This window comes from Silene latifolia, chromosome Y, assembly GCF_048544455.1.
Source record: "Silene latifolia isolate original U9 population chromosome Y, ASM4854445v1, whole genome shotgun sequence".
Classification (NCBI taxonomy): Eukaryota; Viridiplantae; Streptophyta; class Magnoliopsida; order Caryophyllales; family Caryophyllaceae; genus Silene; species Silene latifolia.
The window spans coordinates 400,764,841-400,790,560 of record NC_133538.1 but is presented as its reverse complement, the minus strand read 5'-3'; the positions used below and the strand labels follow the sequence as shown (position 1 = coordinate 400,790,560).

Here is a 25,720-nt window from a genome sequence, read left to right as displayed (position 1 = left end):
AAATTTAATTTTGGTACTAAACGACGGTATCAAATTTTGGCGCCGTTGCCGGGGAGACGGTAACACCCCCATACTCCAAGTGCCTTACCAGGACCACTCAGGTATAAGGATACTACCATCTCGGTTGCCCGAGGTACTGAATATCATAAGACAATAAAGAAACGTACTTTTAAAGTAATTATAGATTAAGTGATTACATGTTCAAATCAAAGCTAATAAAAGAAATTACAAGGTTCTCATACGGTCTACAGCTAAAACTATCAAAGCTACTAGACTTCGTCTGACACAGCGGAAGACTTCTAACTGCCACGTGATGACTCATCCCAGCTATCCCATACGCGTCATATCACACCTGCTCAATAACTGCTCACCACCCCCGAATGGATCACCACGTTTTTAAAACATTTAAACGGGTCGTACTAATCACACAATTCAATACATATATCAACAATAAGATAAACAGACAGCTGAACTGTCACACACACACACACACACACACCACCAACTCCCATCGTCTCAATACCGACCGTCCTTTGGACCATTACGCCGATGGGGGACCGCAGCCGTTCCCACCTAAGCCCCGCTCATCGTACGAGCGATAACCCTGTCCCATTAATGTGCACATCCCCTTCCGTGGCGGGTTCCACGAAGGGCGAAACTAGGGCGTGAGATCACTCCCGCAAGTGACCCCACTCAGCCGAGAACGCATCTCGAGAACCATCAACAAACACAACCACAATCACAATCACAATCATCATATCAAACAACTAACTACAGCACATCACCAATATCCCATTATGGGACTAATACTGAGTAGGAAATCCTACCTGGAAAGCACAACACGCAGACGGTATCTACAATCGTATCAAAACGGCTCCTCTACGAATTCTCCTCCTATCATACAAACACATAAAGACTACACATCACAAACTACACACCAAAACCCCAATTCCTAAATTAGGGTTTAACCAATCTTAACAAAACATTATAAAAACTATATTAAAAGCTTACCCTCGACGCAAGGAACTCAACGGTACGAATAACAACAAGAACCGACCGATCGAACTCCGGAATTGCTAAGAATGCGATTAGGAAGAAGAACTAGTTGCTTTCTCTCTTAAATGTGGTTTTAGGTTTTGTAAAAGTGATTTAAAACAATGACGACGAAGCTTAAATACCTTAATCGCATAATTAACAAAACCCGAGAAAACTCCCCCCAAAACCGGACACTCGATCGAGTACCCAAGGTACTCGATCGAGTACCCCCTTACTCGATCGAGTACCCCAGCTACTCGATCGAGTACCCAACAGTCAGAAACTATTTTATCTCGCAACTTGCCCTTACTCGACAGAGTAAGGGCTACTCGATAGAGTACCCCAAGACTTATAAATACGGAGTATTACAGTCTTCCCTCCTTAAAAGGAACTTCGTCCCCGAAGTTCAACCCATACATAAAAACAACCATACAGACTCGACCAAGACACAACAACTTAGCTAAGGACTCAAGAACTCGACCGAACATAGAACATGAACTCTTAACACCCACTCCACCAACTATGTTTACTTCCACAACATGACTCACTATATCGTATCTACCACATATATATATCTCACGACACCAACTCCATACATAACCAACTACCATCCCCTAATGCTGCTAGCTCCATAATATCATCAACTATCAAATCCAATACCAAGACACTCATAGACATCAAACGGAATGTTACATTCTACCACCCTTAAAAAAGAACTTCGTCCTCGAAGTTTACTCACACTCGTAACCTCATCATCCAACCGTCAACACTAGCGAAATATTCTCACACTCCTAAACATCACGCTACTACAAGCACGGTCATGACCTTTAATAAAATCACCCACAACACGAATCTTTTATTACCATATGTACAACCATCAAAATCTGTTTTATCGCATCCTACTCCTCTTAAGACAAATGTTACGTCCTCGTAACTCACTAATACCAAACCATATCTACATCTCATTACCCTCTGTACCACCACATGTCAAAGATAACCGTCTATAAACCAAACACTCACCATTTTTATATCCAAGGCTCCCATACATAAACATTTCCCATTCCTCAACTCATTCGGCAAACAAGACCTAACCTATACCATGAACTCGTAGCAAATCACCATACCCACTCTTCATTATTACCGCCAAACAACATACCTCTCTACGTAGGGCACTTATCTCCCAGAAGCATAACTCACGGTCCGCACTCGTTACGTACACGCACACTAGATCCTCAAGTTCTTTCTTTCATTACCGCAAAATTCATACACAACTTAACATGACACTAATTTCACCAACACCCTACACTCCTTTGTCCCAACAAAAGATTATGAACTACCTGCCGCTTTCAGCTCATTACAACTCATGTTCCACGAATCATTTTCCATTACCATGTCTAACGATGTCTCATCTGAAAACAAGATCAAAATTATCAGAACAACCTCTCACAACCGTGTCCCATCAACAGATTATCACTATCCCATGACAACAACGAAACATATACAAATCTATTTCACATCATACTCTACCTCATTCCCAACTTAACCTGGTAAAGAAAACATGAATAAACAAGACAAATTGTCTATCAAAGACAAACTGAAACTCGCAGAGAGCAACATCAAACAAAACAACAATCTATGTATAATTGGTATGTACTTTCGAAACTCGAATCATAATCATCCCGCCTACTCCATCACAACCGGTGACGGCATCACAACACCGCCACCAACAGCCACACCGCAGTGCAAAAATACCCGCATCACAACACTAAATATCGTGCCCGGATCACCACCCGAGGCACCACAACCGCATCGATAGACATCACAACATACACAATCCCATAATCCGACTCAACATAACTTCTTGAACAAGAAAACTTACTCAAATCCACTTTGCTAAATCACAAAGCAACATATTATATGAATTAACAGATAAGCATCTCATGAACATCATCTCTACCATTTTCCGGAATACACATGTGTTTTCAATACACATAAAATTATAACTAGACATGTCAAATCAATCAAGTTATTACCTTTTTGGATATCATTCAATTAAATTACCGTGTCCAACATATATATTACAGAACATTCATAAAACAACTTTATAATTATCACACCATACCACTTCTCGTGAGGTCAGAACCTCACACAAACATTTACACATATCATAGACCCGTAATCACAACCAACTAGTCAATCCTGACCACGTAAGTCACCACTCGAAAAAGGTTACCTGCCGCCCGAGTTTAACTCATATGCCCCTCATAACATATTCCCCCATTCGCACAACCATCACTTCCTGCCAAATATAATCACACCTTCACTATTCAACTAATAATGTCCGCCTCATCTAACCACATCTTATACCCTCTCACAATCATACACAACAATCAGGTCCCTACCAAATCAACCTCTTTAGAATTGCTACCTTTCTAATATACCATCACTCTTAACCACTAGTGATAACACCACGATGCCACCACTGCCCGTATATCAAATCCCTTACACTCATATCAAAATAACATGGTTTTTCTCCTATTTTTGTTTAACATTGCAAATAACGAACATCAAACCCATCCACAAAATTACCTCAACATTATTCCCAATGCTATCTTATTTGTGTTGTCATCTAGCTCTCCACCAAATACCTCGTATCGTGCCAATACTCCACCAACTTCTTACTCCCTTAATTCCTCGAAACTCATTACCAATCATGTTGTCCTGAAACTCCTATATAACCTTTAGCTAACATCCTCGTGATACCATCACACATTTCGATGATTCCTTATCTTTATATCACATAGCTCCGGTGAACATTTTCCTCAGCTTACTTTTATCCTTCCTTTCTCTTTACACTCAATAATACCAATTAATAATTCAACTCCTTATTCCTTCTAGCTAACTCTTTAGAAATCTGGTTACCCCTTCGTTGCTCCAAAACTTAATTCCATTATTTTCTACCGACATCATCTCACTCTTTCTTCCCATGGATCTTCTCTTATTATGCTATCACTCATACTTGCCACTAATCTATCCATAGAACCAACGTTTAATGTTCAAACAATTGCATCTCCTTTTTACATCTCTAGAAATCAGAATTCATTTAATACCGTTAATTACCCAAGGAACTCACACAATAGTTTCATCTTTTAATAAACCTCCCAAACTCACTCACTGTCTATAAATACACCTCGCGACATGTCTCCACAAAGTTCACTATATATTACTCTTCTCAACCCCTTTAAACGAACTTTCACTACATAAATCCATAACCCACACGACTCCTAACCATTTCCTTCCATAACTCTTTACACATCTCAAGCTGCCACTATCCACATTCTTACTTTCAATCTTTTCATTCTCACGTTCATTATACTCACATCATCCCTTGCCTATATTCACTTATTTTTACATTACTCAACACACAATCATATCACTCATCCCGTCTCGCAAAACGTGCGCCATGCCTCAATAAACTATACCAATCTTCCTTTTCTTTTTCCACCATCTATCATAATCACTTATAATTCATGTCCTCCCCACCGAACTCATACTCATCATAGTGCCACTCTTTACAACATAAGATTGGGTAACTTACGCTTCAGGACCAACACATACGTAAAACAATGCATAAAGAAGTAATACAACACCTTTGAATTAAACATAATATGCAACGAATGTCAAAAGATAAACATATGACCCAAAACACGCATATGACTTGCACAGACCCCACTCGATCGAGTACCAGAACCTACTCGATCGAGTTGAGGCTACTCGATCGAGTGCCCAACATGCTCGATCGAGTGCCCCGACTCCGGAACCCAAACGGACCTTCCGATCTCGATTTACTCGACCGAGTAGCCCGGCTACTCGATCGAGTGACCAAATACTCGATCGAGTGCCCGAGGTACTCGATCGAGTGCCCAAAAACACGATTCTGGTCAAAATAACGACAAATACCCACTCGATCGAATCAAACCCACTCGATCGAGTCATGCAGACTCGTGAATACTACCCGAATGTTATCTCACATACCCTAACGTACTATGCATTCATTATTATTTCAACATTATGATTACAACTACGCATTCAAAATCGCGACTCCTCATACAATCAACAAAATAATCTACTTCGTGTTATCAAGTGCCACGTTATAAACAACCATCATGCTTTTCATCCAATTCGTTATATAAAACACATATCATTGAACCTCTATTCTTCATGTTACTACTCACCAAAAGCCAAACATTACCATCTATCATGCTCATATAACATTCAACTTTCAATCATGTATTACCCGCATGTTTTAAATTTTCATAACTTTTCATAACACAAACCACACCCATACACTACAAATCCTATTCCCATGTTGCTAATACAACAACATTACAAATCCACTTCATCACACATCATCATATACGAACTACTTTCTTTTTCTACCATATCATTCATCATTCTCATATACTTTTCCAACGATTCCAACCAACATGTAAGCCAACTATCATGCAACATGCTTTCAACAAACCATATAAGACAATTAACATACACGTCGCACATATACACACGGACTCCACGTTCCCATACCATGTGACTGGCTTAAGTATCATGGGGCCAAGATTTTGAAGTGAGGGCGCCTACTCACCCAAAACCTAGCATCAGTGGGCTCCCATTACACATACAACAGTTCATTTTATTAGACTCCCTATGTTCATTATGTTCATTTGTTACAGTTCCAAAATCGTCGCTCTGATACCATTTGTAACACCCCCATACTCCAAGTGCCTTACCAGGACCACTCAGGTATAAGGATACTACCATCTCGGTTGCCCGAGGTACTGAATATCATAAGACAATAAAGAAACGTACTTTTAAAGTAATTATAGATTAAGTGATTACATGTTCAAATCAAAGCTAATAAAAGAAATTACAAGGTTCTCATACGGTCTACAACTAAAACTATCAAAGCTACTAGACTTCGTCGACACGTCGGAAGACTTCTAAGCGCCACGTGATGACTCATCCCGCCTATCCCATACGCGTCATATCACACACTGCTCAATAATCGCTCACCACCCCGAATGGATCACCACAGTTTTTAAAACATTTAAACGGGGTCAGTACTAATCACACAATTCAATACATATATCAACAATAAGATAAACAGACAGCTGAACTGTCACACACACACACACACACCACCAACTCCCATCGTCTCAATACTGACTGTCCACTGCACCAGCCCTGCCATAGGGGGACCGCAGCCGTTCCCACCTAAGCCCCGCTCATCATACGAGGGATAACCCTGTCCATTAATGTGCACATCCCCTTCCGTGGTGGGTTCCACGACGGGCGAAACTAGGGCGTGAGATCACTCCCGCAAGTGACCCCACTCAGCCGAGAACGCATCTCGAGAACCATCAACAAACACAACCACAATCACAATCACAATCACAATCATCATATCAAACAACTAACTACAAAGACATCACCAATATCCCATTATGGGACTAATACGAGTAGGAAATCCTACCCGGAAAGCACAACACGCAGACGGTATCTACAAATTTTGTATCAAAATGGCTCCTCTACGAATTCTCCTCCTATCATACAAAGACATAAAGACTACACATCACAAACTACACACCAAAACCCCCAATTCCTAAATTAGGGTTTAACCAATCTTAACAAAACATTATAAAAACTATATTAAAAGCTTACCCTCGACGCAAGGAACTCAACGGTACGAATAACGACAAGAACGACCGATGAACTCGGAATTGCTAAGAATGCGATTAGGAAGAAGAACTAGTTGCTTTCTCTCTTAAACAGGGTTTTAGGTTTTGTAAAAGTGATTTAAAACAATGACGACGAAGCTTAAATACCTTAATCGCATAATTAACAAAACCCGAGAAAACTCCCCGCAAAACCGGACACTCGATCGAGTACCCAAGGTACTCGATCGAGTACCCCCTTACTCGATCGAGTACCCCAGCTACTCGATCGAGTACCCAACAGGTCAGAAACTATTTTATCTCGCAACTTGCCCTTACTCGACAGAGTAAGGGCTACTCGATAGAGTACCCCAAGACTTATAAATACGGAGTATTACAGAGACGGTATAATTCTGTTTGCTTTATTTTAGTTTATTTTCCTTGTCTCAAGGAACTTTTGTTCCTTGAGGCCGTTGCTTACCTTTGCTTCTAGTTTTGCTTTTGCACAGTTAGAAGACAGGTTTTGAGAGGAAGACTTGAGTACTCTCACTGTGGAAATTATGGCTACGATATATGATAATTTTCAGCCAAAGGAGCACCACCTTCCAAAGGGGCAACAGTTACCTACCCCTTCTACCAGTAAATTCGAGTTTCGTTCCTCTTATATTGATTTAGTGGAACGGAATCAGTTCGCGGGTCTACCAGATGAAGACCCCTTGAAACATATGGAAATTTTCACGGACTATTGCTGTTCAATACCTATACCGGAGGGGGTAACTCAAGATAAAGTAAAGGGGTTCATGTTCTTATACACCTTGAAGGATTCGGCGCGAGATTGGTATCGCTACCTCGATAGAGTAGCAGCTGGAGTCACTGATTGGACATCTTTAGCACTAGCCTTCTACAAGAAGTACTTCCCGCCTTCGAAGACTGATGCCTCGAAGAGTAAAATCACGAGTTTTCAGCAAGGAGCCGACGAAGATTTTTGTGAAGCATGGGGACGTTTCAAAAGTTTGGTCCGAGCTGTCCCTCATCATGGCTTCCAAAGAATGGTATCTTTGCAATCTATTTTACAATGCTCTATATGATGATTACAAAGTCATTTTGGATGCAGCTAATGGTAGGTTCCAAAATAATACCGGTCAAAGTAAAGGTTGGAACACCATTGAGGAGATGGCAGTCCATACGGTGAGTTTGGAAGTTCACGTGGTAAGTCACGAAAGCAAAGTGAAGACATGACTGCTGTTGTGTCACTTATAACTTCCATTTCTACCCGTCTCGAGAAACTCGAGACTTCTGAAGCTTCCAAAGGAAAAGTCGAAGTTCCTATTCAAAACTCAGATGAGATCGAGAAGTTAAGAGAGATGGTCCAACTCCTTTTGGTTCAAGTGGCGAATATGGAAGAAAATAGGGATTGAGTCCTCACAGAATTTTGTGAAACAATTGGAGAATATGGAGGCTAAGCAAGCCGCTAATTCTTCAATTAAATGTGAAGGGCCGGTTGAGACGATCAATGCCATAAATCTCAGAAGTGGCCTTTCTTATGAAAGCCCCGACGAGCAAAAGGAAGACTCGGGAAATGATGAAGAAGCTCGTTTGAATTCGATGCAAAACGAGTCCGAATGCCGATGATTCCGGTCGATCGACCGACATTCCCGATCGATCGATCGAATTGTCGGGACAAAATAGTTTCTGGTCGAAACTATTCATACCTAGCACATCGGTCGATCGACCAACACCCTCGTCGATCGATCGAGATACCGATGACGATAATTCTCGACAGAAGGCTTTCACGCCCGGCTTACTTGGTCGATCGACTACCCATACCGGTCGATCGATGGATCTCCGAGCGAGGATGCAAACCGTCAACTAGTTTGCAAGATTCATCACTCATTGATGATTTGACGGGGGTTTTAAACCTACGGAAGCCGAAGGTTACTGATCCTACGGTCAGTGTTGCAGTCCCGTATCCGGAGCGTTTGAAGGCTACCAAGCTGGAGCGTAAGTTTGGTAAGTTTCGGAGATGGTCAGAATCTCGAGGTAACAGATTCCTTTCACCGATTTAATTACCAGGTACCCTCTTACGCTAAATTTATGAAAGATATTTTGAATCGTAAGAGAAATTTTCGTGATGATGGTAATGTTGCGTTTGTGGAGGAATGTAATGTTCTTTAACAAGTTAATGTGCCACCTAAATTAAAGGACCCGGGTAGTTTTTCAATTCCTTGCACTATAGGTAACCACGTAATTGGAAAGGCCCTGTGTGACTTAGGGGCCAGCGTTAGTGTCATGCCGTATTCTGTTTGCGAAAGGTTAAACAGTGGTAGACTTAAGGTGACCGATATTACCGTTCAAATGGCAAATAGATCGACTCAGAGACCTATAGGTGTTCTAGAGGATGTACCCGTTCGAGTGGGTAAGTTTTTTATTCCTGTAGATTTCGTTGTTTTGGACATTGCGGAGGATAGTGGATACCTATTATTTTAGGTGACCGTTCTTACATACAAACAAAATTTGTGATAGATGTCAAACGCGGAACCATCACCTTAGAGGTAGGGGATGACACCATTGAGTTCAATCTTGCTCACAAGGCAATGAACTCTGATGAGGATACGTGTTATCCTATTGATGTTGTTGACAGGATTGTTACTTGTAATTGGAGAGAATCCTTAGCCAAGGATCCCTTAGCTGATCTAACTCATTTAGATGAGTGTGCAGGTAATACTGAGTGGAGAATCGAGGAGCCGATGCTTTGGTTGCCTCAATGGAGAGCTACGAGCTCAATGAAGAAGAAGATGAGATGCTTTTGAGCCTGGCCAATGATAACTTGGTGAACACTTGCTACACCATTGAAGCCGATTCTGTCTATGCTGTAGAGGTAAAGGTACCGGAGCGTAAGCCACTTCCTCCTAATCTTAAGTATGTTTTTCTAGATGATACGGAGCAGTACCCAGCTATTGTTAGCTCTAAGCTTAACGATGACCAGCTGTCTGCTTTGATGTGTGTACTTAAGAAAAACAGGAAGGCTTTGGGTTACTCTTTGGATGACATTAAGGGCATCAGCCCCGATGTTTGTATGCATAGGATAGAGCTGGAAGAGGGTCACAAGCCTTACAGACAGGGTCAACGCAAGTTGAACCCGAAGATGCAGGAGGTTGTCATGGCGAGGTGAGGTGAAACTACTTGATGCAGGTATTATTTATACAGTTGGCAACTCCAAGTGGGTTAGCCCAGTTCAGGTGGTCCCGAAGAAAGGAGGGACTACCGTGGTTAAAAATGATAAAAATGAATTAATACCAACTCGAGTAGTGACAGGGTGGCGGATGTGCATTGATTATAGACAGTTAAATGCCGCCACCAAGAAAGACCATTTCCCCCTCCCTTTTGTTGACCAAATGACTGAAAGACTTGCTTCTAACAAATTTTTCTGTTTTCTAGACGGATATTCAGGGTTCTTTCAGATCCCTATTTATCCGGACGATCAGAGTAAGACTACTTTTACCTGTCCACAGGGTGTTTTTGCTTATCGTAGAATGCCTTTCGGATTGTGTAATGCCCCTGCTACCTTTCAGAGGTGCATGATGGGGATTTTTTCTGATTATATAGAGAATATTATGGAAGTATTCATGGATGATTTCTCAGTTTATGGCAGTGACTTTGATCGTTGTTTAGCTAACCTTGATAAAGTCATGCAGCGTTGTATAGATGTTAATCTTGTTTTAAATGGGAAAAGTGTCGGTTTATGGTCAATGAGGGAGTTGTGTTAGGGCATCGATTTCGATAAAGGTATACATGTTTACAAGGCAAAGGTGCAGGTGATTGAGCAATTACCTCCTCCCGTGAATGTTAAAGGAGTGAGGAGTTTCCTAGGTCACGCTGGTTTCTACCGGCGTTTCATTAAGGATTTTTCAAAAATTGCTAAACCACTTACACAATTGCTTCTTAAGGATCTTTGTCTTTGAATTTCTTGATGAGTGCCATGTCGCTTTTAACGAGGTTAAAGGAGGCCCTAATTTCTCGCGCCAATCATTCAGCCCCTGATTGGGACCTCCCATTTGAGATCATGTGTGATGCGGCCGATTATGCTATCGGTGCGATTCTGGGACAGCGAAAGAATAAAGCTTTGAATGCCATATACTATGCGAGCCGAACTCTGGATGAGACTCAAGTCAACTATTTTACCACCGAGAAAGAGTTTCTAGTTGTTGTTTTTGCCTTAGACAAATTTCGGTCTTATTTATTAGGTTCTAAGGTTATTGTTTACACCGACCATGCGGCGTTGAAGACTCTCTTTATTAAGAAAGATGCAAACCCAAGGCTTTTGAGGTGGATACTCCTTTTGCAGGAGTTTGATTTGGAGATCAGAGATAAGAAAGGAGCAGAGAATGTGGTAGCCGACCACTTATCTCGTCTCCGGTGTGAGTAAAGGGAGGATTCTTTGCCTATTAATGATTCTTTTCCGATGAGAGTTTGTTAGCTATTACTACTTCAGGTTCTTATCCACCTCCGTGGTTTGCTTATTTTGCTAACTTTCTTTGTGACGGGTAGGATACCACCCGAGCTTTCATGGCGTGAAGAAAGCGGTTTGCCTATGATGCTAGACAATACTTTTGGGATGATCCTTATGTTTTCAAGGAATGCGCAGACGGTCTCATCCGGAGATGCGTACCTCAGTGGGAGGTGAAGGATATCCTAGAGGCTTGCCACTCTTCCGCTTATGGTGGTCACCACGGTCCGTCCAGGACCGTAGCTAAGGTACTCCAATCTGGTTTCTATTGGCCAACTTTGCATGCAGATTGTCGCAGTTTTGTTGCTGAATGCGATGCTTGTCAAAGATCGGGGAATATTTCCAAGAGACATGAGATGCCACAGGTAGGCATTCTTGAGGTCGAGATTTTCGATGTCTGGGGCATTGATTATCAAGGACCTTTTCCGAGCAGTCAAGGTAATAAATATATCCTCGTAGCTGTAGATTATGTATCCAAGTGGGTGGAAGCTATTGCTACTCTCCATTGCGATGCAAAAGCCGTGATTAAATTGTTTAAAAAGATTATTTTCCCCCGTTTTGGTGTCCCTCGGGTTGTCATTAGCGATGGGGGAATGCATTTTAAAGAGAAACAACTTAGTGCTTTATTGACTAAATTCGGTGTCCAACATCGTAGAGGTTTGGGGTATCATCCCCAAACTAGTGGTCAGGTTGAGGTTTCTAACAGAGAATTGAAAGAAGTCTTAGCTAAAGTTGTTTCTAAATCACGGAAAGACTGGAGTCTAAAGTTAGCTGATGTCTTATGGGCTTATAGAATGCGTTGTTCAAAACGCCAATCGGGATGTCACCGTACCGATTGATTTATGGTAAGACATGTCATTTACCTGTTGAGTTAGAGCGTAAGTCTTGGTGGGCTATTTGTGATTTGAATTTGGATCCTAACCTCTCTCGTGAGAAACGCATGACACAGCTGAATGAGCTAGAGGAATTTAGGCTGCTGGCCTATGACAATGCAAGGATCTACAAGGAGAAATCAAAGCGCTGGCACGACAAGAGAATCATAAAGCGCGAGTTCCATATTGGCGATAAGGTACTTCTTTTTAACGCTCGTATCCGTTTGTTTCCTGGTAAGCTGAAATCCAGGTGGACCGGTCCCTATACGGTCACAGCTGTCACAAAGTTCGGATCTGTTGAATTGGAGACCTCCGCTGGAGAAAGGTTCAAGGTAAATGGCCAATATGTGAAGCACTACCATGGATCAGATGCATATGTTGGGAAGGTCGAGGTTTTGTACTTCGATCCGTTGTCAGATGATGAGAAGTGAAGTAACAAGGTCGTGCGGGACCTCTTAAACCAGCGCTAACTGGGAGGCAACCCAGGTTGTAGTTATTTTGTAATTTAGGATTTCCGTTTTGTTCTTTCTTTCAATTTGCTTTTTATTTTTTTCTTGTTTTGTTTCCTTTATTTTCATGCATTTACAATTTCTTGGTTTGGGAAAATTGTACGCCTTTGATAATTTCTGCAGGAATTTATTTTATGCAAAGTGCGTAAGTGGTTTACTGGATTTTTGCGAGAGAAAGACAGGAAGTTTTGATGGCAAAATGAATTTTGACGAATTTAATTCCAATTGCCAGCTCAAACAGTCGATCGACTAGGATGTTCAGTCGATCGACTGAAGCGAGGAGAACAGAGGCCACTGTGTATAGGGAAATGGTCGATCGACTGGGTCACATAGTCGATCGACCAGTCCGCGGGTTCAGAGGCAGCTAATAAGGGAAGTTTTCATCCTTATTCTCTTATTCTTTCATTTTCCCAAAATCACAAAAAGACCAAACCCCATTTCCTCTCCCTTCTTCGCGTTTTCAACTGCAAATCCATCTCGTTCTCTGCCTTTCTCGTTTTAATCTTCAAAGAAATCATCAAGGTATGTGTCTAATCCTATCTTTATGCTATTTATTCGAGTTTTGCTGAAGTTCCATGTGAAATTTTCGAGTAATGTGCCCTTGAGATGACAAAAATCGATTTGGGGAAAACGATTTTAGGGTGTGATTCTTGGTCTTTTATGTACTTTAATTGCTTATTCTAGGCTTTCCCCTTTGATTTTCGACTCTAATTAGCAATTAGATGATGGTTATTCTGTTTTCCCAAAAATTTCGAAACCCTAATTTGCGCGGATCATCTGATTTTGATTCGGGTCTCTAGAAATTGGAATTTAAGTTGGTTGATTGTGCTAATTTGATCCTTTTGCAGGAACAAGAATGACAAAAGGGAAGGAGCCAATGCAGGAAGGGCAGTCGAGCCAACGGCCTGCTAAGCGGCCACGCGGACCGCCTTTGATGATAGAATCTACTACGGATAGTCTACCCGACTATCCGCAGTTATCTTTGAAAAACCTATTCAGCGCGCTAAATTCTCTTTCTTTGTTTAAATCAGAAGGTCACGATTACCCGGTTTCTCCATAAAGAAACTTTGGAGAAACTAGGTTGTTATGAGTCGGTCGTGTCCCCCGCTAAATGGGACGGGTATGATAGGTCCAGTGGACATGTCCGAGTTCACATATTATGTTATGACCCTTGAATTCTTTTCCTCTTACGCTTTTGATTCTGAAGCCTTTGAGGCTGATGAGACCAAACCCTGCATTTCCTTTCGACTTTTTAATGTTAATTATTCTCTCGACACTTGCCGATTTTGCGGGTTTTACGGGTCTTCACTCCGAGGGTAGAACCTCGGACCCCTCCGACACTCACCGGGCCATGTGGTCTTGTATTGGTGACACTTACGGGTCGAGGAGGACGGGCACTTCCGTCCACTTGCCCCCTCTTCGTTATTTTCTACGGCTAATGGGTAATACCATTTTTGGCCGTAAAGAGTCTAATAATGTGAATAATATTGAGCTTTCAATTTTGGCGGGTTATCTGAACGTTGAGCGTCGGAGAGCCCGCATCTATAACATTGCCTACTTGACCGCCGCTCACTTTCGGGGATCGTAAGTGAGGGCAACTTGACCACCATTGCCTCGTGGCGGTTTGGTGACACGCATCGCCAACCGCCTTGTTTTACTTTTCCCTCGACATGAGGACCCCATTGACCCTGACCTGCGCTTCATGGACCTCCGTTACGCGCAGGGTGTCTATTGGGTCGATAGACTGATGCGGTGGAAGATTGATTCTTTCATCCGTGACCGCATCCCCGTCACCGGTTATCCTCCGTCCCGCCCCTCACCACGTTGAGGGGACCGCTAGGCCGCCTTTGCCTAGTTACAGGCTTCCTTTGGTGGCGGCCACGCCTTCGTCGGCACTTCGAGGAGGGCTCGTGCCTCCTCTTCACAGGCACCCCCTACCTCCACTACCACCCCTACTGCTGGTGCGGCTATTTTTCGACCACCTACTCCTTTAGTTGTCCCTCCGGTCATGGACCAGAGGGCAATGTCACGTGTCTTGGGTGATTTGTGCAGGAGCTTCAACGAGCACAGATTGGACACGGCCATCGCCCTGTTCCCGGTCTACGACGAGCTAGCTAGGGGGGGGATGCTTCCTAAGGGTGACTGGGCTCACCCTTCTTACTTTGTTCCCCCTGAGGGTGGCTACCCTCAGGCTGCTAGGAGACCCCCTCCTACCACCACCACTACTGGTCCCTCCACTTCCAGGAGAGCCACTCCCTCCGTTTCTAGGAGAGCTACACCTGCTGCTGAGGAGGAGGAAAGTGAGTCGGGGTCCGACGGGGACAGTGACCCCTCCTACGAGGGTGGAGATTAGATGCTGGTGACCTCCCCGTTTTTGGCTGGTTTGGGGAGGTCGTATTTTGTGAGTTATTTTCCTTTCTCTTTTCGCTTCCTTTTACCTTTTATGCTTTTATTCTCCCATTCTTCTGCTGGTGATTTGCTGTTGAGCACAATGGGGACATTGTGCGTTTTGGTTTGGGGAGGGTATTTGCATATGCCTTTTGTCTTGCATCTGCATTCGTTTTCTATTGCATTTCAGTCACATGTTTAATTTCTGCTTGCATTTGTCAAAAAAAAAAAAAAAAGACAAAAAAAATTTGAAAAAATGCATAAAAAAACCAAAAATACCACGTTTACTTTTGCATGTAGTTGAGTCGGATTGGAGTTTTTAATGATGATTTTGCTCTACTAGTCAAATATGCCGTTCCTAGCCTCTTCATAGCTGCTTAGCAAGAATTAAAAGCGATATCTCAAATTTTGTTGTGGAATCTATTTCGGGCGATTAGACTTGACTCATTACTTTTGGCAAAATACTTATACCTTCTGAGATATAGAGCCTATAACTGGTGACATTCATGACCGGTTAATTTAGGATTGAGAGTAATTACTCCCTTCATTTCATGTTTTGCACGTGTATGAGTTTTGATTGCTTATTGACTATACGCATTGGTTTGTGGTCGGTATTGCATGTTTGGAGAATTATTGCATCCTCCCCTTTCTCATTTTACCCCACTAACTCCACTATAAGCCAAAATTGCCAGTTGCCCTCGACTACATCCCATAATTAGCCTACCATTGTGCCAAGCTAGGGAGTAGTAGAGGAATTTGTTGATTTAAGCTGTTTTGGTTCGCTCTTGTAATGTTGGAGCGGGTATTTTTGAGAAGTGACGGATTTACTTCAGCCTGAAAAAAGGAAGAAAGAAGAAAAAATTCAGGAAAAAAAATGAAAAAAAGAGGAGGCTGTTACCTGGGCAGAATGTTCTGAAGTGTGCAGGGTGGTCGATCGACAGCCCTCATTGGTCGATCGACCACCAGTTCGAATTTTGAAAAAAAAGAAAATGAAAAAAAAAAAGAGAAACAGAAATAGAAAAATGGAAAAAAGAGTCTCTTGAAAATAATAAGTCTTGGTTGAAATAAAGACACGCCTCATGTGTTTACCTCTTGATTTGGAGGCGTTCGTTGGATTTTTTTGTGTTGCCTAGTCAATAAAGGCATGGTTATTTGCTTTTGTTGAGTTGGAAGAGCGGGATTCGGTTACTAATGGTCCATTAGGTACTAGCTTGGCTCTTACCTTCACTTTTCCATAATTGTTTTGCCTCTTCTTTCCCACTTAGCCTCACATATCCAAATTTTGCAATAGTTCGGCATGTGATAGTCCTTGACGGTTGTTATGCGTATGTACGGTGAATAGAATCATTATTCATGCTAGTCAAGCATACATGTTTTGTCGGTCGCAGTCTAGGTGAGAGACTATTTTTCTCTTCTCTCTCTTTTACATATCATCTTACCATTTGCTTTGCTGAGAGAAGAGCGATCCGGGAGAGTCCGATTGTGTGAGTCTTGCAAGGTCGAATGCCCGATCTAATTCTATGATATGCATAAATTTGTTCGCTTGATTTAAGCTTTGCAGTAGTTAACTTTGGGCATTAAATGGTTTGGCATTGACTTGTAGTCAGCTCTGAAATGCTCTCCTTTCCATTTAGTTTTTATACGGGTCATAGTGCTTGCTTGGGGACAAGCAAGGTTTGGTTTGGGGAGATTTGATACGTGCATATTCTATACACTTTATCTGTGGTTTTGGCACGTATTTCCATGCATAATTGGTAGCTTAAGGCTACTATTTCTCCCGAAACGGTTTACTTTGCATTTTCTATGATTTATTGTAGGAATGCGTGGAAGTAGGCTAAATCAAGCCAAGTTCGTCCTCCGGAAGCGAGTTCAGGGAAGCCAAGAGGAAGGAGAGCTCATTCACTCACCTTGGGATGCGTGCAAGGAGTGAAGAGTTGTTTGGAAGCATCAAGGAGCCACTGCACAACATTTTCAGTCGATCGACTAAGACTTCCAGTCGATCGACCACTGGAGCTTAGACAGAAGCTACTGTTCCGCATGTTCAGTCGATCGACCGTGCAGACCAGTCGATCGACCTGATTTCGAGCTGATGTTTAATTTTCCGTGTTAGACTTTTAAAAGCCCAACTTGTAATTAACTTTCGGTATCTTTTATCAGTTGAACGCAGCAACTTTTAGGTTATGTTATTCATTCTGGAAAAACCTGAGTTTTTCAGATCTAGCTCGAGACGGAAACCTTTGATTCGAATACTTTGTTCTTGATATTCAATTAGTAAGCCTTTTATGCAATTCTTCTTTTTCTTATTTTTGCTTGTTAATTTAATTCTTGTTTCATCAATTAATTTCAGTAATTGAATTTCTCTCCTTTGTCCTAGTTAGATTTCATCATGTTGAATTTGTCCTTATTTATTAATTTCGCAATTAGTGTAGTCATGATTATGAGTAGGTAATCCTTTGATTGGGAATGAGGTGAACCATGGTATTCAATTAGGATAGTTGTGTAGCATGAGTTCTTCCGTATTGGTCTTGTATCTTTTGATGGACTTCTTTGCTAGGTCGAAAGATTGGTAAATTGATTTATCGCTAGATTTAGAATTTCTCTTGAGTGAAAACTTTGATGAATTCTAGGGAATTTATAGACCGTGAGGTTATTTGAGCTTTGATCGCAAGATTAGCTTATTTTCCCTGAGACCGTGTTGTGAGATCTATCTTTGCTTGGTGACTGTTACTTGCCATGGTGAACCGAAATTCCCGATCCTCTCTTTATCTTGTTAAGAATATTCATTTTTGCAATTAGCCTTTTAGCCAACCAATTTCAAAACCCCCAATTAATTGTTACTTTTATAGACTGATAATTAGCAAACAAAATCAACCTTGTCTCTCTGTGGTTCGACCCTTACTATCACTAGCTATAGTTTTAGTTTGGAATTATAAATTTAATTTTGGTACTAAACGACGGTATCAGTCCGCATAAAAAAATCACGACTATTAAAATATTAACGTCGTTAAAATGGCGGTAGAAAGAAAGCGGCTTTTAAATCGGAAATACTAATTTTCGTCATACCGATTATAAATAAATTTACTTACGTAGAAATAGGTCTCGGAAAGTTTAATACAGTTTTCGACCAAAACTATTAAAATGCTTTTACGACAAGAATATATATTTTCGGCACAAATTTAAAAATAAAAATTTAGTCCTCGAAAGAACAACATTAATCTCGGACCAGTGTAATACAAAAATGGGCTTTTGAGCCAAAAGTTAATAAATAGTTTCGAAACATTAAATATTAGAGAAATATTTAAATTTACAAATCGACTCGAAAGTTATTACTAAAATCAAACTCGAAAATTATCGGGTGTTACACTTTCTATCATTTCTGTTGTTACAGGTCTAGGCAGATTGGACATTGGAGTTCCCGGTGATAAGAGTACAGTGGAATTTAAGCTCAATGATAAAGACGATGACAAAGACAAAGGCCATGAATGGAAGAAGCAGGAGAAAGTAAAGACGAGAGTAAAGGCATGTGTGGACGCGGACTACTCTCCTTCAATTAATTCAAGTTCATGGAAGCCAAAAAGGACGGTCTGCGATGCTGAATGGACCTCGACCAGTCAAAAGCCCTCTTTTGGGCTATTCAAGTGTTTCGGGAAATAAAACGGGACGCCATCTCGGTTGTAAAAACATTTTGTAATTTGAACTTGTTAGACATATTAATTGCTTTTAGACAATAGTATTAGTTTAGTTAGTTTAATTAGCGTAAGACCGAATATAGACTGCTGCTGCTATTTTGGTATTTTTACGGGAAGTATATATGCATAAATTGCAGGTCTTAGAAGATTTCTGATTATTGGGAAGCGTGCCAAAGAGAAAAGCACTCGATCGAGCACTTCTTGTGTTCGATCGAGCAACTGTTCAAGAAAAAACCCTCGATCGAGTAATAAGAAGCTCTCGATCGAGGAGGTCATATTTGGGGGTTCTCGATCGAGTAACAGAAGCTCTCGATCGAGCAAATGAGAAGAAAAGCTCTCGATCGATTGGTTTCTATCACTCGATCGAGCACATCCAGCTGATATGAGCACGAGGGAGTTCTTCTTTCTTTACTTTCATTCATTTGTTCATTCTATTTTTCCCCAATTTCTCTCGACACCTCCCTTTCCCAAACCAAAATCCATCAATTTCTTCCCTAAATTACCAAATAAATTACCCAAATACTTTAATTATAATCATTTAAATCATTCCCCATTATTTACTTGTTCAATCTTCGACTAATTTGAAGTTATTTGCGTGTTGGGGTTTTCGAAAAAATCGGAATTTATTTCAATTAATTTTGTGCTTTTTGTTGATTTTAATTGATCATTTGTGTTGGGTAATCGTCACAAGTAAGTTCTTTCCCCTCCTCTTTAATGTTTAATTGCATTTTCCTGCTTTAATTTCGAAATTAGGGTTCGAAAATTTGATTTGGGGGAAAAATCCGACTATATTCATTGTATGTTAATTTAGAACTTGCTTTGGATTATAGGATGGATCGTAGTATGTCGGTTTTTGCTTCTACCTCAGCTACTAGTCCATCTGTTTCTGAGACGTTGGTCCCTGCTGCCACCATCGTCACCACCACTACGGCCACTGCTGCCGCTGTCACTACAGTGGTGTCGACCACTGCTGTGTCGATACTGATAAGTGCATATTTTATATACTTTCATCCCCTATATTAGCTCCGTTTTATTTGTTATTTAGCACTTATCATAGTGTCATAAGCTAATATTTGTTGTTCTAGTGTATTTGCTTGTCTTAACATGTTTTTGTAGGAATCTAAGCATTTAGAGGCTTTTTCCTATCATTTTGTACACTAAGTCCACTAAGCTAAACAAGACCTAATATTGGACTAGCATGGAAGTGTTTGAATGGGTGTTTGCATGAAGATTTGTTGGATTTAAGTGAGAATTGCAAATGTTGCCAACAATCAAAGTCAAAGCCCAATGTTCAAGTCCAAGTCAAGGTGGAAATCATAAGATTCCAACAACCTTAGGATGCTCATTTGGATGCTCATAGAAGGATTTATGAAGCATTAACCGGATGAATTAAGGATCATTTATCGCAAACATTGGATTCCTCAAGCAATTAAGTGAGGAATTAAGAGAAAATACCCGGAAACACACGACTCCGATCGGGGCCACCCAACCTCGATCGAGGCCGCATGCATCTTAATGGTTTACGTTTCTTCTTCCTCTCCTATAAATAGGAGAGGTATTCCGAGGTTTAGGATATCTCATTTTTACGTCTCACTTTTGTTCTTCATAGCCTTAAGCAATATAATCTCTCTCAATAGTTTTCATATTAGTTTACAAATTAGTTAATCATGTAGTTCTTAAACATTTGGTTCTAAGTCATTTCAAGCATTTGGTTTTATTTGTTCTTCCATACAAGTTCTCTATTATTAAGGTATTTCTAATTCTAGTTTACATTTTTTTTATATCTATTTAGTTTATACTAGTTTATAATTTAGCACTCTAATTTGATTACTTTAGTTTAATTTCTTTTCCATGTTAAAACATTTAGTTCATATAAATCACTCAACCATGTTTATCATTTCTCTTTATATAGTTTACAATTTACACCTTAATATGAGTAGCTAAATCTCTTAGTTTAAGGGCTAGGGGAGCCATGCATAAATCAAATATATATAACATGATAAAATAGGTTAATAATAATAATGTCTAAATTGCTTCTATCACATGCTTGTGCCATAATGTTTAATCTTTGTTTAAGGCCTTATTCAATTGATTAAGTTTGTTCATTCGTTCTATAAGTCGAGAGGCACAGAATTGAATTAGACAAAGCATGTATAGTAGGACGACCTAGTCATGGACGAGAGTTTCTCTAGGACCCGGTCTATGGTTGACACTAATATCGTAAGGTAGGTGTCTCTAAGCCTAAGCAATTGACAATGTTATTAGTACCGAATTTATCATGATCGTATATTTACCCTTGCATGTGTGACCCGAACCCCTTAGACTCTCTTTTATCATATAATTTACATTATAATTTTCATTAATCATCAAACAAACCAATCAAACCAAAATTGAAGTCGACCTTGATAAAAATCTACCCATAGCAATTCACAACGTAATTCCCGTTTCCTTGTGGTTCGACCCCTATTACTACATTTATTTGTGTTTAGGGAATTTATCTTTGCATAGGTACGCGATAAGCCTATCAAATTTTGGCGTCGTCACCGGGGATCGAACCGGTTTTATTGCTTTTTGAATTGTCGATTTTTATCTTGTTTTCCTTTGTCTTGGGGAACACTTGTTCCTTAAGACCGTTACTTATCATTTCTCTAGAAATTGTTGTCTTATGCCCAGGTCCTCTCGAAGTGGAGAATTGCTTTCACCGGATTCTGATCCCGAGAAAACCTTTAGGAGAAGACGACGTTTTTGGAAGCAAGCGAAAGAAGCCACTTCTCCCATACAAGTTGAAAGTGCTAGAAAGTCTTACTTAGACGATCTAGAGGTTCTTGAAGAGGAGGAGGTTTCTTGTTCATCAACTCCACCACCATCACCATCTACTACCAAAAAGATGGTGAGACTTTCCGATCACTCAAAGCCCACCGCGGCCATGCTTCCGGCCGAGATCACAACCACTCAAATCACCGCACCGGAATTCGAGATCAAACCGGCTTTCGTTAGCCTTGTGGACAGGAAGCAATTTGGAGGAAGTCCTTTGGAGGATCCCAATTTGCATGTGCAAAACTTTTGTGACTATTGCTCCATGATTCGTCAAACGGGCGTCACCCAAGCCCAAATAAGGGAAATACTTTTCCCTTTCTCTTTGAAGGACAAGGCCAAGCTTTGGATCAATAGCCTTGACCGCACCACCTTGGGAATCACCAATTGGGAGACATTGGCTCTTGCTTTTTATCAAAAGTTTTTTCCACCGGAGAAAACTCAAACTTTGAGGAGCCAAATTACTGGATTCCGTCAACAAGCTCTTGAGAGCTTATATGAGGCTTGAGAGAGGTACAAAGAGCTTTAAAGGCAATGCCCACATCATGGGCTAGATGATTGGTTTCTAGCAATAACATTCTACAATGGATGTTGTGCCGAGTCCAGAAGGATACTTGATTCCGCCAATAATGGGCGGTTTGATCAAATTGACACCGACCTTGCTCATGCCACGATCGAATCTATGGCGGTCCATGATGCCCAATATGTCAATTCCCGAGTTGTGCCATCCAAAGGTAAAGAAGAATCCTCTAACAACTCCGTTTTGCTAGCTCAAATTGCCTTGCTCCAACAACAATTGGCGGAAAGAGATGCTAAAGATTCCCTTCAACAACTCAATGTCGTGTCTTCAACAAGCCAAATCGTTGTGTGTGACGGTTGTGGAGGTGTGGGTCATTATGACGCTCATTGCCGAGCTCCTATCGAAGAGGTAAATGCTTTTCAAGCTCTAAGACAAAGTTCATATCCACCGGGTACATTTTCTAACACTGATAACCCGAATTCAAAATTCCATCCGAACTTGTCTTACACTAGCAACAATGTGCTTAACCCTCAACCCCCACCACAACAAAATGCCTATGTTCCTCAACAACAAAAGTATATCCCTCCACCGGGTTATCAAAATCAACAAAGGCCCCCACAAAACAATTACCAACAAAATACACCACAAAATGGCCAACAAAACAATCAAGGAGTTGGTAATCTCGAGGGCATGATAGTCCAAATGCAAAGAGAATTGTTGGCTCAAATTCAAAAGAACGATCAAGCTCATAGTGCCGCGGTCAAGATGTTGGAACAACAAGTGGCTCAACTAGCCGCTTCTAGCTCTCAAAGAAAGAACGGTCAACTACCCCCTCAAGATGAGCAACCACATGAAATCGTTAATTCTATTTTCTTGAGAAGTGGTTCAAGCTATGATGGGCCATCCATGACTTTGGATGAAAAGGTGGTTGCTAAAAAGGCCAAGCTTGGGGGAGATGATAGAAGAAGGCTAGTGAAGAGCCTCTTGTTAAGTATCGTGTGCCATTTCCCCACCGGTTGTTGATCCTAAAAAGGAAGAGCAAGCTTGATGCCAAAGATGTTGAGCCCCCATTGCCCGAAGATAATGACAAGGTTATTGTTGAAAAAGTCTCTCCTAATGCTAAGGAGAGTGATGCCGTTACGAAGAAGGTGAGTATTCCCAATGAGGAAGAGAAAGTGAAAGATGTGGAGGATGCTTCTCCAAAGGAAGTTGTTCAAGTACCATTTCCCCATCGTCTAGCAAAGCACAAGGAAGAAGGTAAGTTCGGTAAGTTCATGGAAATGTGTAAGAATTTACAAGTCACCGTCCCATTTTTAGAATTGATTACCCAAGTCCCCTCCTATGCAAAGTTTATGAAGGAAATCCTCTCAAAGAAGCGATCCTTCAATGAGGTTGAGACCATTGCTTTCACCGAAGAGTGTAGTGCACTCTTACAAAATAAGTCTCCCCCGAAACTTAAGGACCCCGGTAGCTATTCTATTCCTTGCACTATAGGCAAATATACCATTGATAAAGCCCTTGGGACCTAGGTGATAATGTAAGTGTCATGCCCTATTCCCTTTATGAAAAACTTAACATGGGTACTTTAAAATGCACAAGTACGACGTTGCAAATGGCGGACCGTTCTTTAAAGCGACCTTTAGGTGTCTTAGAAGATGTTCCCGTCAAAGTTGGTAAGTTTTTCATACCCGTTGACTTCCTCATACTAGACATGGCTGAGGACTCACAAACCCCAATTATATTGGGTAAGCCATTTTTACGCACCGCGGGTGCGTTAACTGATATGAAAAATGGGAGGTTGACATTGGAAGTGGGTAATGATCGGGTTTCCTTTAGCAAAAACAACACCATTAGAAGCCCAATGTTACAAGAGTCTTGTTATTTATTTAGCACTGTGCCCTCTTCTCTTGCCTCTACTACACTTGGCTCCTTACTAATGGATCCGTTGGAGGACGATATGGGTGTTGTTTGCTTTGTAGGTGACGATGCTAAGGGCACTATTTCTAAGAATGCCAAAAAGAAGAAAGGGAAATTTTATTTGAAAAATTTCAAATGGTTGCGGAGTGCTAAAGGAGCTATGACATGGAGCTTGGTTGGTGGCAAGCTCAAGAACAAAACTTGAATCAATTAGCTTCTTACGTCGTGCGGGACGTTAAACCAGCGCTTCTTGGGAGGTAACCCAAGCTTTTAATTGTTTTTATTTATTTTTCTGCAATTTATTATTTTTCGTAGTTTAGAAATAAAATACTCGACTTGACGATGTTTATTTTTGTGATTTCAAGGTGAAAAATGAAGGAAGAATAATTGGAAGAGAATCTAGCACGCAGCCCCATGCAAGATCCCCGTTCGGGGACGTGGTTTTGGAGAAACGAGAAGGAATTAAAATCAAATACGGAAAAGAGTCAAACCTGAAGGAGTAGTCAACCCCGATCGGGGTTGGTGGCCCCGATCGGGGTCGTGGTTCTGTGACTTCCAGGCCTTTGCTTTATACGGGTAAAAGAAAAAATAGATTTCTTTCTATTATTCAAGCATACCCGACGGCACTCATTTCCTCCTTTCTCTCTCGTTTCTTCACATTTCTTCACTAAAGATCATAAAGAACATTTCCATCCCCCGAATTCATGCTAGCTTGGGGGAAGGTTAGCAAGTCGAGTAAGTTTTTCATTGCTTTGCATTCTAGGTTAGATCTTGCAACCCATTAAACATAACCTCTAGTCCTTCTCGTTTTGTGCTTTGAGCCATTTTTATGGTTTGATTGGGTGATTTGAATAGTTGGCACATTGAGGACACTGTGATGTTTAGCTTGGGGGGATATATTGCACTTGCATATAGCATAGGTTGCATGTAGTGTAGAAATTTGAAAATTTTTGAGAGAAATTTTTGCTTTGCGCTTGCTTGCAACCTTCTTTCCTCTTTGCTTATCCTAATAATGGCTCATTGCTAATGATTTATTATTTAATTATAGGATATTAGCTACATGGGGATGTCTTGACATAGTAGGTGGGAGATGGAGAATGAACCGAATAGGCTTGATCTTGACTTTTGGCAAGTTATAAAATGGTAAGGTAGAGCCTCTTTTTAACCGATGCATCTATATCCGGTCTCTCTTAGGTGAGTGTAGGTGTCTCCTTATAATGCGTGTTACATCAAAACGCACAAGTATGGTTCTCATGTCATTTCTTGGTGAGCATGCATTCATTTGTTTTAGCATTTTGGAGCCATTTACATGATATAATTGCCTTCTTGGCCCCTTTCACAAACAATTTTCCCTAGCTACATTATAACTTGCCTACCTTGTTGAGCTAGTAGCTTGTTTGGTCTTGTTTGGGTGCTCAATTGGGATTTGTTTCAAAGTTTGAATATCATGTGAGCTTGGTCTTAATGCTCTTGAAAAAAAATGAGAAACGAGGAAAAAATGAAAGAAAAAAGTGAAAAAGAAAAATGATGAAAAAAAAATGAGAAAAGAAAGAAGAAAGAAAAAGAAAAATCATGAAAATGAAAGAAGAAGTATGCATCGAAAAGAAAAAAAAAAGAGAAGAAGAAAAGATGTGAGAAATTCTCAAGCATTATTCATACATTTTGGAGGATTTTCTCATGGTTTGAATTGCAAAATTAGGTTGGAATTGGGATTGAGCACCTTTACAATTTGGTAGTTGCTAGCTTGACTTAGCTCCA

The 25,720-nt window shown here is 40.9% G+C and overlaps 2 non-coding genes across 2 annotated transcripts; both read right to left on the bottom strand.

Moving 5' to 3' along the window:
• Positions 1–7,679: 7,679 nt before the first annotated feature.
• LOC141635555 (small nucleolar RNA R71) lies at positions 7,680–7,788 on the bottom strand. The gene has a single exon (XR_012540233.1). It is a non-coding gene; the product is annotated as a small nucleolar RNA R71 (small nucleolar RNA).
• A 14,182-nt stretch (positions 7,789–21,970) lies between these two features.
• LOC141635017 (small nucleolar RNA R71) lies at positions 21,971–22,077 on the bottom strand. Its single transcript, XR_012539727.1, has one exon. It is a non-coding gene; the product is annotated as a small nucleolar RNA R71 (small nucleolar RNA).
• Positions 22,078–25,720: the final 3,643 nt, after the last annotated feature.